Raw genomic sequence first — 15,017 nt, forward strand, 5'->3', positions numbered from 1 at the left:
AAAAAAACTGTATCACACATAGAAGTATTAATTTTTAATCAATGCGAAATTATGGGTTTTTGTACTGATTTGACTGAGTATTAAATGGTAATTGAAAAAGGTAGGTTCAGATACTGAATTTTATTCGAAGTTTTGGGTTATCACCAATGTAATTTATTCCACTTATAAAAGAACTTCTGGTGAAGGGCTCGAGTGCTAATACCCAGCTTGTGTTATATTGAAAGACATGTCATATATCCATGTATGACATTTCACAGAAAAATATCCATGAAATTATCCAACAAAAATATTTGCGTTTTTCTACGTTGTTTATTTTTATTCATAGACACCAATCGAGGCAGCGAAAGGAAGGCATTTAGCAAGTATATCTCCAGATGGTTGTCCGCACTATCTTGTTTCCTCGCAGAAACCCCTTGATGGACGTTTCTGTAACCGTGTGTTTGCCAGCACTGATGTAAAAGCCATTGGTAGAAACTATCCCCATGTGTCCACTAGTACCACGTCCTTGAAATGCTATGACGTCACCTTTTCGTTTCCTATTGTCCGACACTCTTCTGTAGCACCCAGTCCATCTGACATACCAAGACCTAGGGTTAGCCCACGCGTTGGCACCAATGGGATAGTGTCCCCAAGGTCTGAATAACAAAAATACAAAAACTAGTAACAATAAAGCTTTATATATATATATATATATATATATATATATATATATATATATATATATATATATATATATTAAAAGAAATAGAATAAACAGTACACAAAGTTAAAAATTTAACGCAAGCGCTTTCATTTTATAATCCTCAGGCGTTACATTTTAAAATAGTTTTGAAATGGTTTGACGTCATAAAGGCGTCCTAACATTTCACGTACATAACGACGTCATAAACGAATGAAGGGAAAAGGATTTTACGTTAAGCATATTATGACGTCATAGATAATAACAGTAAACATATTTTACAGTAAGCTATTGAGAGCCGGTTTTAAAGTCTTAATAAAGTGTCTTTCTTTTTCTCGTCGGGAAATAGTATTTTCTGTATACAGTTTATAAAACGGAAATACATTGAATTGTCCGTGGCCACACACATCTATATGTTCACTAACTTTAATTTTTCTGTATTCGGGTGCTGAAATGTGTTGTTTATGAACTCGTATACGAGTTCGCAGAGTAGTTCCAGTTTCACCGATATAATGTTTTCCACAGCCAGCACATGTTATAACATAAATTAAATTTTTGGTGGAGCACGTCATATCTGAATTTACCGTAAATTCCTTGTTGTTAAATTCGAACGAACTTCCTTCCCTTAAGTATGGGCACGTTCCGCATCGCCGATCGTCACATTTGGTAACGGTGAAAATTTTTTTGTTGGACTTTTCCTGAAAATTATACATACATACATACATACATACATACATACATACATGCATGCATATATATATATATACATATATATATATATATATATATATATATATATATATATAGCTGTCAGAAATAACTTATACCAGAGATGACATAAGTTTTTAAAACATATATCTAGTTCAATAAGAAATTTACATTAACAACAGAAGTTTTTTTTTACATTATATATTTTATCCGGTAAATTAGTTTATCCATTATTCTGGTTATTAACTCTTCAGTAATATCTATCGCTGACAATTCTTCATAGGTGTGGTTATAGTTAGTAAGGAATGAAATAATATTTATGAAATAATATTGATTGTTCGTTGTATTTTTCACTCATATAGAGACGTCACAAAGACCGGTGAAGAGCTTCAAATTTAAGTCTGTGTTCGGCGCTTACGGCCATTGAGCAGTGAGGGTTCTTTAGCGTGCCACACCTACTGTGACACAGGTTATCCGTTTTAAGGTCATCTCCGAGGACCCGTGACATTCACACCTGATGCCGAGGGTTTGGCGATGTAACTGTCATTACCTGTTTTAAGGGGAAATGAGCCATCGTTATAATGGCGGTAATTCCGGTGAAACTCCATTGTCTTCCGGTAAAAACTTATTTACTCTTGTAATAAATAGCTTAGGAACTTGCAAACAGAACTCGTCTTTTCATGAAGGTAAATTTAGTTGAGTTCTTTTCAACTCTTAATGGAAGGGGACATATTTGACGGAGATACGAGTGCTAAAATATCTTGTTCATAAACAAAGCGATACCGTTAGAAGCGCAGGGAAATCGTGATTTACCATAGGCCTAGTGTTAGCTAAGTTTCTATATTTACATTTGCCAATGCACTTCCTTATATGACAGTACTAATGAAATTGATGGTCAATTTCGTGTGACATGAATTTGGTCATGTGATCAGTTTGTTCTTGCGTATGAATACAATCACCGCTTCAAAAGTCAGTTCCTGTATTTTCACCTGGCTTCTTGCTTATGCAATGCAGTGGGGTATTTAGACCCCCCCCCCTTCTCGCGACAAATTAAAATAATAGAAATAGTGTGAGTAAAATTCCAGAATAGTAAAATTCCAGATTGGCACCCAAAATGGCTAAGCACACCCTTTTGTAAACCCTGGATCCGCCACTGCAATGACATCATAACAGCAATAAACGCAGCAGGATATTCATACAGTTTATTTTGTAAAAAACAAGAATTTCATCAATTTATAAAAGAGAAACATTAAACATATATCGTTCTGTTGTTTCATTTTATACAGTTTTAAATACCGTCTGCAACTTCTGCATGGCGAATTTATAAAATCAAGTTCTATGATATTGGAAGCGAAAACATGTAGGCAGAGTTATAAGCCTACATGTATTTACTTCATGGTGATAAGTTAACCTGTTGTTTCCTGGCAACTTCCATCACGGCTCTGACTCGGCATGATTATAAGCAAGGCTGGTTTCGAGGCTCGAAAAATTTACATGTTCATGTCAGGGTACCGGTGCGAGTCTTCATTAAAATCCTACAACAGAAATCTCTCAAGTGAACAAAAACTCCGTCAGTTCATTTTTATTTTATTTTACACACACTGAAGGTGAATAAAAGACGCAACCTACCTGCACTTGGTCTAAATCTGTCCTACTGTCTTGAATCGTCTCCTGCATGGCTACAACCGCGAGTCCTAACGATGAACGTTGTTTCTTTCCAAAAACCTGACTAAGAGCTTAACGTTAACTTGACCCATCATATCCACCATCAATTGTCACAGATCCTTTGAATTTCTGTCGAAATCTGTGATCAACAATTGCGTTTTCAACTTAGTAGTAAGCTACACCGACGCCGGTTTCTCCATCGCTGATCGCGACCAAATCACACACCGGATGTAGTTTACTCCGGTCTTCTTGTCATTTCATTTAACTTTACGCTCTAAATTACCTTTATTTTTACATATGTTTCGTCTTTTTTAACATTTTCAATTAAATATCTATATCTTATATTCTCTTTGATATTGTTTCTAATTTTTTATTCGATAAAACTCTTACGAACTATATTTTGTGTCCTACGATCGTTATTTTGGTCATCTGCTACATAATCATGGAAGCTCGGTAAGAACACAAATCAAAATAGAAAATATAAATATAAGAAATAAAATATCATTTTTGAATGTTATTGGGATATGACATGAAGTTGGTACGTGATCAAATCCACTATAACGCCCTTCGGGCGTTATCGGATTTGATCATGTGACCAACTTCATGGCATATCCCAACATAATCCGAGATTCCTCTGACTCTTAACCCCGCTTTTATTTTGTGACTTCTGCGGGGGAGAGTCAGAGCGGACTCCATATTGAAAAGTGGGAATTCAGCGACACCAGCTGGTGTCGCTGCTTTACCTACCTCTTACAACTTTATTTCGCGGACCCATCTTCCAAGACGCGAGGATTCAGTTATCGGAAGATTATTCTACAAATACATTATGATTAATACGATGCTATCGCCGTTTAAACGATGGAATTTTGTGTTTACATGTGCTGACGTCATGCGCAAAGAAATCAAATGGTGAGGCGGCGACCTAATTCAAGTGATGCTCCATTTGTCGGTGTTAGGGCCGTTTAAACGGCGATAGCATCGTATTAATCATGATCTTTTTATAGATTTATCTTCCGTTAACTGAATTCTCACGTCTTGGAAGATAGATCTGCGAAATAAAGTTGTAAGAGGTAGGTAAAGCAGCGACACCAGCTGGTGTCGCTGAATTCCCACTTTTCAATATGGAGTCCGCTCTGACTCTTCCCCGCACATGTCAAATATAAAAGCGGGGGTAAGAGTCAGAGGAATCTCGGATTAATCCCAACAACATTCAAAAATGATATCTTATTTCTTAATTATCATGTCAACGTCTGCCGTGACACAAGACTTCCGCTTCTAAGGTCATATCCTAAGGACCCGTGACTCTCGCTTTTTTTTTTTTTTTTGAAATATTTTGGAACCTTTGTATTTAACTGGTTATGCATATGAACATATACGTGTATATGTAAATATAGATGTGTGCATATGTATGTGTATTTTCATATATAATATACGTATATTAACGTACGATGTGAGAATTTTTTCTCTCTAATTCGAGTACCTGTGGTATAACTTACCTATAACATGTATTCACAATATATACTCTCCAAATTTTCTGTCTTATATACTATCTATGTGATGTTTATTTTTCTAATGTATATTTGTTGTATGTAAATCTCCTTTAGCAGGAAATAAAGAATGAATGAAAAAAGGAAAGACAGATTAGGGGGCTAAATGTAAATACAGCCTGTTTTATTGATCCTGACCATTTTTACTTAAGTTTAATGGAATGGACATCTAAATCGGGTAAATAGTAATAATATAAAATAGAATACTGCAGTCACTAAAAGTTTCCATCAAATAGTCTTTGTTTTATTTTGTTTTAGATATTGTTGCCTGCATATATTTTTCTATTTCCTCAAATTCTCTTCTAAATATTTATCCTATTGTTGTAGCCTGTTATGTTGACAATATTACAATGTATACTCCATAACAGCACATGCATTTTATTTTTACTGCATTGCACATATGCAAATGTATGCATAAATTAATCCAGGTGTGCACTAAGATTCTATACAAAAAAGTTTATTCTTACAATAACATTGTAAATTTTTCTTCCTGTGTCGTTTCTCACTTATCTGAGAAAGATTTTATGGCTTTTGGACGAAAATATATGCAAATTGTATAATTTTCTTACAAAAAGTACCAGGTTCTTCAAGGAAAGATAACTCTTCCACCCGGAAGTTCAAAACTAACATTTCTTATAAGTTTGTTTTTTTTATATATGACTGTATAGAAACTTTTTTCAATGTCACCTTTTCATATCGTTAGTATACATGTTCATTTTCTAATTACAGAAGTTGGTACAGATTTAGCCACCAGTTTTCAAGAAATTTTGATGTTAAAAAAAGACTTTTTTCCTGATATAATAAAAAATATGATGATTAAAAATACTGTATTGTTGTATTCTAATTCAAACACCGTAAACCGGAAGATCTCAAAAGACAGAATGAGGAGTTCTGGAGTATGCAGTTGAAAATTGATGAAATTCAATTTTCTTTAAGAAATGAATTAAAAAAATTGTGAAAAATAAACGACAAACGCTTGTGATCTGGGGTTATTACATGTTTCTATAAATGTATGAGGAATTGGTACACCAGGCGTGTCATTCAACCTTAACGACTTAGGTCTGTCGCGGCCGAGATTCAAACCCCGACCTTCCGCGTGCGGTATGAAATAATAAGTACGCGTTTAACTGGTATAGGATTAGCCACGAACGACGTAGCACAAAACAACTTTATTTCGAATGTAAAGATATTTTTGTGATAGAATTAAATGTTTACCTCCTGGATGGTACCTCTGCTTTGGCTTTCAGAAGGACGTCATAAACGAACAGATTGCACTTCCACCTGTTCACGTAACCGCTGTTGCCTCTCCAGGCATTTTGGACACTCCACTTTGTAGAACCAATTTTGTTTTTTGCAGTTTTTCATATCTTATAGTTTCTGTCTGCCGACGACTATATGAGTTATAAAAAATAGTGTCATTTAGAAATGAAAGTAGAATGTATATAAAAGAAGTCAATACATGCATAAATATATGAACTGCAATCGCTTCACGTCGACATACTTACAGTAGTAGGATCTCGTTTATATGGTGCTGTAGATCGTAGCTGCAATAGCGTGCCCTATCCGAATTTTTTTTATTCTAACGTTTTTAGGATAGGGCTACAATTCCATAGGATCTCCGTAATGGTGGAAAATAAATTTATGAATAACCAATGATAAGCTCCATGTATTAGCCTTAAATGCTGTTTACACCTAAAGGAGTACCAACTTTGTGCTTGGGCATGTCTAATAAAGGTGTGTTTCATTAAAAATCATGTACAGCTTGCAAAATTAATCTGCTCCGCCATGCTTGTTATCGTGAGATATCGTAGGTGGATCTACTGAAAAACCTAAACATTGACAATCAGCGCGAAAATGTAGTTACTCGATCCACTCCGACAAAGAAAGGAAAATCATGTGGTTGCAGAAAGAATTTACACCCCACTTCGTTTTGAACTTGATATTACATATGAATCTTTTTAATACCGACGAAATAGCTTTCTCCTCCGTACTTCTCCATTTCTGTAAATGCTACTTTATATGGCATATGCTACGTGCAATTAACTTGACAATCGGAAGTTGAAACTTCAGTACATCAAACATGGTGCACAAATATGAATCGAGAAATTGGAATATATCGAAATTGTTGAAAACGGTAGAATAGAGCCTCACAAATCGTACGTTGCAGGTTGTAAATTTATATATTGACTAAGAAACACAGAATATCATTTTATTTACGTAAAGAAAGTCAGCAAATGTTTAGAATGATCGAAAATGTTGCGGGAGTTAATCAGTCCCACATTTGTACCATTACGGAGATCTTAAAGAGTTGTACCCCCCTTCCAAAAAAAATCGGAGAGGGCTACATTATTGCAGCTACTGTAGACCGCATTTCATAAGCTCATGCATTTTCCAAAAAAAAAAAAAAATTCGCCATAAGATAAATAGCTGTGACCTTTTGTTGTTGTGAACGTTATACAGATACAGACATTTTAACGGTACACAGTGCAGTGATCGGTAAAGGTATGCTGATGTATGAACGGTACACAGTGCAGTAAGTGGTAAAGGTATGCTGATGTATGAACGGTACACAGTGCAGTGATTGGTAAAGGTATGCTGATGTATGAACGGTACACAGTGCAGTAAGTGGTAAAGGTATGCTGATGTATGAACGGTACACAGTGCAGTGATTGGTAAAGGTATGCTGATGTATGAACGGTACACAGTGCAGTAAGTGGTAAAAGTATGCTGATGTATGAACGGTACACAGTGCAGTGATTGGTAAAGGTATGCTGATGTATGAACGGTACACAGTGCAGTAAGTGGTAAAGGTATGCTGATGTATGAACGGTACACAGTGCAGTAAGTGGTAAAGGTATGCTGATGTATGAACGGTACACAGTGCAGTGATTGGTAAAGGCATGCTGATGTATGAACGGTACACAGTGCAGTAAGTGGTAAAGGTATGCTGATGTATGAACGGTACACAGTGCAGTGATTGGTAAAGGTATGCTGATGTATGAACGGTACACAGTGCAGTAAGTGGTAAAAGTATGCTGATGTATGAACGGTACACAGTGCAGTAAGTGGTAAAGGTATGCTGATGTATGAACGGTACACAGTGCAGTGATCGGTAAAGGTATGCTGATGTATGAACGGTACACAGTGCAGTAAGTGGTAAAGGTATGCTGATGTATGAACGGTACACAGTGCAGTGATTGGTAAAGGTATGCTGATGTATGAACGGTACACAGTGCAGTAAGTGGTAAAGGTATGCTGATGTATGAACGATACACAGTGCAGTGATTGGTAAAGGTATGCTGATGTATGAACGGTACACAGTGCAGTAAGTGGTAAAAGTATGCTGATGTATGAACGGTACACAGTGCAGTGATTGGTAAAGGTATGCTGATGTATGAACGGTACACAGTGCAGTAAGTGGTAAAGGTATGCTGATGTATGAACGGTACACAGTGCAGTAAGTGGTAAAGGTATGCTGATGTATGAACGGTACACAGTGCAGTGATTGGTAAAGGCATGCTGATGTATGAACGGTACACAGTGCAGTAAGTGGTAAAGGTATGCTGATGTATGAACGGTACACAGTGCAGTGATTGGTAAAGGTATGCTGATGTATGAACGGTACACAGTGCAGTAAGTGGTAAAAGTATGCTGATGTATGAACGGTACACAGTGCAGTGATTGGTAAAGGTATGCTGATGTATGAACGGTACACATTGCAGTAAGTGGTAAAGGTATGCTGATGTATGAACGGTACACAGTGCAGTAAGTGGTAAAGGTATGCTGATGTATGAACGGTACACAGTGCAGTAAGTGGTAAAGGTATGCTGATGTATGAACGGTACACAGTGCAGTAAGTGGTAAAGGTATGCTGATGTATGAACGGTACACAGTGCAGTAAGTGGTAAAGGTATGCTGATGTATGAACGGTACACAGTGCAGTAAGTGGTAAAGGTATGCTGATGTATGGTCAATCTATCTTTATCGTACCAACCAACATCACAACACCGACAATAGAAGAATACACATTTCATCTGATCTATTTATAGAAACACGAGGTTGGTGATATTGTATCATGTCTACATGATGAATTATGATTAATCACGTGGTATCATTCTAAGTAGAATATTTTGTAGATAACAATGAGAAGTAAACACAAGAATTATTAGTCAAAGAAACTTGATATAAAACTTTGCGAAAATATCAACCTCTACGAAGGTCATTAACCGTACGATACCGTTAGACTGTTATGGTCAATCAATGATCGGTTGAATGAATCCGATTAGTAGTCACATGTGGTGATCACACGGGTTCCATCGCTTGTTGCCAGATAGCTTAAAGCTGACATGAATTATTAAATATAGTATAATTCTATATGTCCGCCATATTTCTCTGCTAATCCGCCATATTAGTTGGAATTTCTATTGTTATATGTATCAGGTTTCGCATGGTATATAAGGGGACGAGCTTTGCCACGCTTCACTTCACATCAGTGTCTTCGATTTACCTGTGCGGGTAGCTTCGACAGGTAACACGTACATCTCCGATACTAATTTATAGGACATCAAGAAGAAATGAAATCACGTTTTGGAACACCACGCAGTGCTCAAAATTATAATAAACATATCGTACAGCAGTAAATCATTCTAAATATATATATTTGGATAAATATATATAGAATGCCTTTTCTTTACGTGAACGTGCGTACATTTGTAGTAAATATGTCAAAACTATACAAAAATGCGGAGAAATATTTCATCTTTTATCTATTGATAAAATGGAATAAGCAAAAAGTATACAATATATACCATTCACAATTATTTCAAGTAAAAGGCAAAGACATAAATACTACTGTACTTATAAAAATGACATGTATGCTCGCCATGAAAACGCATCAAATGCGGACGACTATTTACCTGGGCCTACTCGTAATATCTGTAAAGGACCGCAGATGTACACTATACGTGTACACTTGTCGAAAATACTCTAAGTAGTAGTAAAACTCCCTTTATTTGCATAATCCATGAAACATAACGATAAATTCCATTTACATTCCAACAGTAAACAACATTGTACATTGTACAGACTGCGACACACTTAGCCCGTGCCGATCAGCTATCTTCAATCAGGGGAAGTATCAAAGTATAATATTTACCCTGTATTGTGCATGAATTCTTATACCATATGATTTACTGGTCAGAGTATTGCAGATTTATAAATCAGGAAATTATTTAGGTACATAAATTTGCATATACAACACTGTACGAGTGTATGGGATGAGAGAGAGAGAGAGAAAGAGAGAGAACAACGAAAGAGAGAGATAACAACGAGAGAGATAACGACGAGAGAGAGAGATAACAACGAGAGAGAGAGAGAGAGAGAGAGAGAGAGAGAGAGAGAGAGAGAGAACCGATGATCTTGTAATAATCGTGCTCTTATTAAGACAAATGATATCGTTAATTCAATAAAAGGAGAACAGTACTAGTAACTCAATATTGCTCTCATTAATTGATAATACAGATTTATTTGATTCATTTAAAGCACGCAATAATTAAAAATTGAATATATTTTTAAATAATATTATTTTCAATTACTTCATTTTATGCTAATTTGGCGCTCAATAAATCTTATATATCTATGCCATTTTGCGTTATTACATTCTGCGTCGAACTCGACGCAAATTGTACTAATGCAAAATGTAATAATCGAGTTTATCATATTATGCGTCGATATCAGACATCAAGGGGAGAGGACAAGAGTGTCTGTTACCCACCTTTAATAACAATATCCATTTTTTGTTAGTTTGTAATGCAATTAAAAGATACATTGAGTGACAACCCCTCCCACACTTACCCCAGCTTGAAAGTTCTGATATAATAGTAGAAGACACACACCACCACCAATTAAGAAAATGAAGATATGAGGCACTCATAGTAGAGGACTCTAACCACCCCATCCGACCCCCAACGATTGAAGAAAATGAAGTGTAAGGGTAAATTATTGAGGTAGTCAAAGTAAAAGACTCTTTAACCCTTCACCCCCACATTAGGACTTTAAACATCGGACAAAACATCTTGGTTTGTTTGGGTGTTTTGTTTTATTTTATTGCTGTTGTCGTTCATCTTTTTTAATTATTACTTTGAATGGCAAGATATTTTGAAGAATCCAATTTTCCATTTTTCCCCTGTTGTACCCCCCCCCCCTCCAATGAAAAATGACGATACATGTCTGGTTATTACATGTACATTTTGCTTTGAAACACATGCATGTATACTAATATGTATGGTGCATGTAGAATTGCACCCTTTACCAAGTTTTCCTTCATTTACACAGTGTAAGGAATGGTAAACCAAAATCACAAAACAAAATGCATAAAGACCAAGATATTTTCAAGCGTAGGAACTTCATTCATGAATACATAAATACAATTTGTGGGTTTTAACGTTTCTGTAACATGCCATAATGATTACTTTGAAGCTTGAGTGTAATTTATTCATAAATATTTTCATTTCGTAGATCTGGCGCAATGGCCATACCGCTGTACGTAGAAATCTCAAATTCAAATGTATTCGATAAGATGTTAGTATTCATAAATCAGTAAAATTCGTGTTGAGGTTTTATTTGATATGATACAATGTCAATATACTGTAATGTATTAGTAGGATATGCAAAAGGCAAGAGTATAAACATTTTCTTTTTTCATTATCAGTATCAATATCTATATGATCACGAAAAACATTATATAATTTATATCCGGATTCATTTATACCGATTTAGATAACAATAAAAACAAAGCTGCATAGTTTGGGAGAGGGGTTTCTAATGAGTCTGATGAAATTAAAAGAAGGAACCCAACATTTGCATTCAAACTAGATGTACTTCAAAATGAATTCATTTCTGCTCTGACTGAAAGCATGATTCTAAATTCGGGAACGAATCTTGCATACAAAATAATTAATAGGGGAACACATAATTTCGAGCTCCTTTGGAATTTAATGAAATGTAAATATGCACCTTTCTTTCAACACGAATTGATATGTTGTTTCAGGCACGAAAACAGGGGGTTGGGGTGGGCAGGAAGGCTAGTCTGCTTTTCCCACTTTTTTTGACAATTTACTTTCCCCCCGTTATTCTAACATACAAAGTCAGTATTTTCTACATGCGCAGTTCAAACTAATATTCTTTTTTAAAAATTTGTAATGATTTCAATTATAAGCATCAACTCCTGTAAGTTTCCAATATATTGTCAATCACAAATTTTTAAATAGCTGGAATTTTTTATAGCTTGTAAGCTTACATTTATATAAGTGATCAATTTTCTTTCCTTCTGTGAAATGATTTATTATAAATCGACGTAGGACGGTCGCTCTCTCTCTCTCTCTCTCTCTCTCTCTCTCTCTCTCTCTCTCTCTCTGAATATGGACATACAGAGACCGTAGATAAGTATGTGGTTCCAAAAGAGACAACAAAACTATATTTTCGTTTATAAATTTCCTTTCATATGTGTCTTTGTGTAATGAACTGTTTATTATGGATTGCAAATGTAATACACGCATTTGCACACAGATGTATATTTTCGATCATTATTCCCTTATTTGTATATCCAAGTTTGTATATGATCATCGAGAAATTTTGAATTGTGCACGCAATATATCCAACCAGATATTAGATTCCCGATTTCTATAAACTGCAAAACCTCGACCAGACAAGCATTCAATACAGGACAAATTTTCGACTCTGACATCTCCCCTGATTGAAGACACCCTGTTTGGCACGGGTGAAGTGTGTCGCAGTCTGTATAATGGAATGACAACGTGTTGTAAAGTTCTAACGAGATACAAATGGAGTTTATCATTTTGTTTCGTGGATTTATCAGAATAAAGAGAATCTAATATTTTCGGTAAGTGCACATCTCCGATACTTGTTGAATAGACGCCCGTATTTGATACTTTGTTTGGCGATTATACCTTGTGCATTGCATATTATGCATATGACATGCACCTTTATTTTGCAAGAATTGATATAAATAATATATTTTATGCTCTTTGCCTATTCCATTCTATCAGTATGTAATTGGCAAATGATTTATCCGCATTTATTTTATTAGAAAATGCAAATACTTGCATGCACTTGTAAGTATGCAAGAAAAGTTGGGGTTTTTTTGTTTGTATTTTTGTCTAACTTATCTAAACTTCCAGAATGTTGCATTAGTATACAATCAATATTTTGTAATTTTGAGCAAAGCATAATGTTTTAAAATGTTATTTTATTTGTTTCTCATTCCCTATATATTACTATCGGAGATGTGCACTGGTCGAGTCCACCTAGAAAAATCACTCAGGTGTGACAATCACTTTTGGGGTATATACGGGTAGAGTAAATTAGGCTACCTGAGAGAAATATGGCGGAGAAGATGAGAAAGGTGTACGTATTTATTAATTCATGTCAGCTTTAAGTGAAATAGCACGTGATCTGAGATTCAGGGAGCCTGGGTTCGAATCTGTCTGACCTGTTGTTTTTTCTCCTCCATGTTACAAATATATAATATACCGGTCTAGTGGTTAGAAATAGGAAGTGACTGTTCTTTTCCCAATCGCCAGGCTTTTGACCTGAAAGCCACGTGTCGCTTGGATTTGACCTTAAACAAGAGGCCCATGGACCACATCGCTCACCTGAGTCACCTTGGCCCATATTTGAACATTTTCCCTATGATATATTCGCATGTAAAACTTTGATCCCTCTTTTGGCCCCAACGTACCATGCATCAGGGGCCATAAGTTTCACAAACTTGAATCTGCATTATGTCAGGAAGCTTTCATATAAATGTAAACTTTTCTGCCCCAGTGGTTCTTCAGAAGAAGACTTTTAAAGATTTTCATTGTACCTCCGAGGGTTATGAATTTTACATATTTAAATCTGCACTATGTCAGAAAGCTTTCATGTAGATTTGTACTTTCCTAGCCCATTGGTTCTTGAGAAGAAGATTTTTCCCTATATATTTGTATGTAAGACTTTGATCCCCCTTGTGACCCAATTCTACTCCCGGAGTCATGATTTTAACAAACTTGAAACTGTACTATGTGAGAAAGCTTTCATGTAAATTTGTACTATCCTGGCCCAGTAGTTTTTGAGAAGATTTTCAAAGAGTTTACATGTACCTATGTATTCGCATGCAAAACTTTGACCCCCTCTTGTGGCCCCATCCTACCCCGGGAGTCATGATTTTAACAAACTTGAATTTGCACTATGTCAGAAAGTTGTCACGTAAATGTCAGATTTTTAAATGACCCCACCCTATTTTTGCGATTATCTCCCTTTGAAGGGAAACTGGCTCTTTATTTGAACAAACGTGAAAGCCTTTCACCCAAGGAGGTTTTTGGCCAAGTTTGGTTGAAATTGGTCCAGTGGTTCTGGAGAAGAAGTCGATAATGTGAAAAGTTTACAGACGATCAGAAAAGCTCACTTGAGATTTAAGCTCAGGTGCGTTAAGAACGGAGAATCGATGTCGTCTTAGGCGTTGGCACGATAAAGAACTGCTACGGCCTTGAGCACCATGCATACTTCAAAATTTGTGGCTCTACATGAATGAAAAGTTCTCATTTGGGATATTAAAACATCATACACGTACAAACAAAAATTGCACATGTATTCACAGAAACTTAGATTACGACATTTGACTTAATTCCGCTAAACTAGTGACATACTGCCCAGTGCTCACCTTCAGTGTACACCGGTAAATGTTTGGTATTTCTTTACTGTAGTCAATGTATCTTGATATTGAATGTTTCGTAAAAAGGTTGATCTAATTCTAAATATGTAGAATCCGTTACCCACTTTGTAAATACTATAAGGCACCCTCTGATGTACACTTGATTCTCACCAAGAAGGGGATGACATACCTCCTATTTTTATCCATTGCATCTGTACATCGCATCTTGAAGCCTGAATAAAGTGTGACTACACAATAGATACACTAGTATCAGCACGTTAGTAGTTGTAATGATTATACTTACTGAACTATTACTTAGACACACTAAAAGTCCACAGACAAGCAAAGGAAGAAAATGTCGGCGAAACATGAGGAGAGTTAATCGGATGTTTTGTTAATTACTACAGAGTGTAGATAAATGATATTCGTAAGAGTTGTAAAGTGTCCCCGGGACGGTGCGGATTTTACATTAGGTGTCGATAGATTTCTCCGGTTACACACCTGTCGCAGGGTTGATGAGGATATCGCGTGTTAGGAGGGAATGAGGACTGTAACTGAGATAATCAGCTTGGACTATACCCAGCAGTGTTATGATGGAAACTAGTGCTCCCAATTTTTTATCTAGCAGTTGTTTTTAAAAACAGAATGTCTCACAATTATAATTATCAAGCTTATCGTTTAAAAACGAGTAGAGTGCTAGCGCCATATC

General features: G+C 35.9%; 2 long non-coding RNA genes across 2 annotated transcripts; both read right to left on the bottom strand.

Moving 5' to 3' along the window:
• Positions 1 to 207: 207 nt before the first annotated feature.
• On the bottom strand, positions 208 to 14,747 carry LOC125655694 (uncharacterized). Its single transcript, XR_008796471.1, has 3 exons — positions 14,613 to 14,747; positions 5,815 to 5,990; positions 208 to 635 (listed from the first exon to the last, which is right to left on the bottom strand). It is a non-coding gene; the product is annotated as an uncharacterized LOC125655694 (long non-coding RNA).
• Positions 2,577 to 3,594, bottom strand: LOC130047652 (uncharacterized). Its single transcript, XR_008796477.1, has 2 exons — positions 3,017 to 3,594; positions 2,577 to 2,922 (listed from the first exon to the last, which is right to left on the bottom strand). It is a non-coding gene; the product is annotated as an uncharacterized LOC130047652 (long non-coding RNA).
• Positions 14,748 to 15,017: the final 270 nt, after the last annotated feature.

The sequence above is a fragment of the Ostrea edulis genome, chromosome 7, assembly GCF_947568905.1.
Source record: "Ostrea edulis chromosome 7, xbOstEdul1.1, whole genome shotgun sequence".
Taxonomy (NCBI): domain Eukaryota; kingdom Metazoa; phylum Mollusca; class Bivalvia; order Ostreida; family Ostreidae; genus Ostrea; species Ostrea edulis.